The following is a 2,948-nucleotide window of genomic DNA, read 5'->3' as shown; positions in this document are numbered from 1 at the left end:
GGCACTCTTCCGTGTGAGTGATGAGTAAAGGTGACAGAATCTGGCCCTGTAGAAAAACCAGCCAGCTTATTGTCCAATTAAAGCATGGCTGTTAGAAATCTGCTGTGAGCTGACATGCAAGTTATGCTGAAATATTGTGGGGTCAGAGTGATTGAGGTGTTTGATTACAGTCTCAGACATGGTGGGTTCAAAACTTGCTCCATCTCACACAGAAGGACTGCTTCCAGGGCAGCCAGTGGTGAAGGGGTACTTGCTGCATGGAGTTAGGAAGATCAAAGGCAGACAGATTTTGTACTAGCTCCATCGCTCCCTTTTGTACTGTTGGCTATGGAAACTGACATGCCTCAGCAATGTTGTTTACGGTATTGTTGTAGTCCTGTCGGTCCCAGGATATTAGAGAGATAAGGTGGATGATATAATATCTTTTACTGGACCAGCTTCTGGGGGTGAGAGAGACAGGCTTTCAAGCTTACTCAGAGCAACATAAGACCTGAGGAAGACCTCTGTGTAACTCAGAAGTTGTCTCTCTCATCCACAGAAGTTGGTCCAATAAAAGATATTCCCTCACCCCCCCATGCCTTAACCATCTCAGCCCAATGACAGGAATGTGGCTCGGGGCAGACTTTGATTATGATTGCACTTGGATTTTTATGTATTGAATGTTACCTGCTCATAGCTACTAAAAATAAAAGTAGTTTTTTAAAGCATATTATCTGGATTCCTTTATACCGATCTTCCCTAACAGCCTTTTCAGCACATTATCCTTGTTTTTGTCCGCTAATGTGATTGTAAACAAAACACATTGATACATCTGCATCAGAGGCAATTGCTTCCTTTTTACTGTGGTTTGTACTCTGATTTGTTATCTGTTTATGTAGAAATTCAATCGGCCATTAAGATCTATAATCCTGAGCCATTTAGAGCTTGTCTAAATGGGAAAATTTACCAGCGGAACTACACTGGTATAATTATACTGATATGGTTCTGCTGGCAGATTTGGCAAATCATTCCTCATTGAACTTGTACAGTTGAAGTCAGTGAGATGGCTGAATAGGGTCTATAGTAAGTTAAGCATGTACTTAACTTTAGACGTGCTTTATTAGAACTTTTATGCTTTGCTGAATTACAGTCTATGGGTTAAGGGAGGTAGTGTGGTTTAATGTATAGGACACCAAACTGGGACTCATGAGACCTGCGTTTAATTCCAGGCTCTGGCTTTTTGGGTGACTGTGGGCAGGTCATGTCACTGTCCTGTACCTCAGTTTTCCCATCTGTAAAATGAGAATGGTATTAAAGCAGTTTGAAATGTATAATGAAAAGAACTTATCAATAATAATAATTGCAGTATCAGGCACTAATGTAAATCCCAGGTACATTTTGTGTCCCCAACATGGTTTTTCAATATACTGGCTATTCATTAGTAAGCATGATAATATATTAGTTCAAATCTTGTTTCATTTATGTAATTTTAAATAGTCACCTGCAGTTTAAAATATAGTGTTTAATTTTAAGACTTCTAGTTCAGATTTTACTCTGAATGCCTAACCAGAAATAGAGCTACAGTAGCAAATAGCATTTGGAGTGTATTACTGGATTAACTTTGAGCTCACAGCAATATAAAATACCTTTGCTGCCTCCAGTACTTGATCAATTTATAGAAAACAGATCTATTTGAAAGCAGCCTTTTTCTGCACAGAGGTTCTTGAAGAATTTTTTCAGATTTTTCTACATGGACGACACTGACTATTGTGTTTGTTGTATATGTACCCCATGCATAGCGCAAATATACCACTGCTCTTTAACAAGAAAGGAGTCCCTTTGAACTGTTCTCTTGTGATATACAGCCCTGGAGACTGTGTACCTGCAGAAACCCCAGAACCTGTGACCCCAAAGGAGCAGTGTATCCCAGTTTACTAGTTTTACCTTTAAACCATCACTCCCATGCAAGCCTCAGCACTTGTGAGCATTTATAATAAAACAAAAGAAGATTTATTTAAGAAAGAATAGGGAGATTCTGCTAGAACCCAGAGAGGATGGAAACAAAAGTTTACAATACGAAACAAAATTGTGAAACGAGAACCTGGGCTACACTTATTAATAGTCACATTTCCTGTCTAATAAAGTAGGCTTTCCCCACCAAAGTTCATTCAGTTGCAAAGCTGGTTGGCTTCACAGAAACAAGGATCCAGTTTTTCATGAGCACACCTTACTTCTCAAGGTGTCTCCTCAGTGAAAGGATTCAGAGTCTTTCTCCTTCCTCTGTTATACTTAAACAGTCTTTTGTTTCTAAGCATGGACAGCACAAACTCCTGTCTTGATGTAATGTTCCTTTTTTATCTTCAGGAGATATCAATTGTTTTCAATTGCCTCTGATGGATTTCCATTGAATGTCTTGGGATTGGAAAAGGCTAACCAATTGAGTTGAGCATTGTGTTGCATCACCAACTAAACAGCACAGGGTGACAACTCTCTCCTTCCTAAATGGGACATAATTGAGACATATTCTCCCCTGGTGACTAATTTTTACTCCAAGTCCATAATGCATACTTTCAGTATAAATACATTATTCCTTAAATGTAACCCATGCATACATCTCACAATGATTATAAATCTTAACAAGTTATGAGCTTTCTGTAGATACCGTAGATGTTACTCTTTATGGATAAACATCCTGTAAACCATGTTCAATGTAGTGAGTCTGTCAGGTCTGAGGTTAGAGGAGTTTGCAAAGAACAGGGGACCCTTTGCCTAAGAACTGCTATGTCACGTGTAGCAATATCTAATAGGAACCTCAACATTAACTCTTTCCTCCTCAATGCAAAACTGAGCTGTCATATTTGGGATACCACACAAATCTGATCTGGTCTGACATATTTGTTCATTGTAGACAGTTTATGCTTTACTGTTGTCCTCAGAAAGCAACAGAAAGAGTTGTTAAGTACTTGGGG

This window comes from Gopherus evgoodei, chromosome 2 (assembly GCF_007399415.2).
Source record: "Gopherus evgoodei ecotype Sinaloan lineage chromosome 2, rGopEvg1_v1.p, whole genome shotgun sequence".
Classification (NCBI taxonomy): Eukaryota; Metazoa; Chordata; order Testudines; family Testudinidae; genus Gopherus; species Gopherus evgoodei.
The sequence above is the reverse complement of the archived record's forward strand: the minus strand, read 5'-3'. Positions refer to the sequence as shown.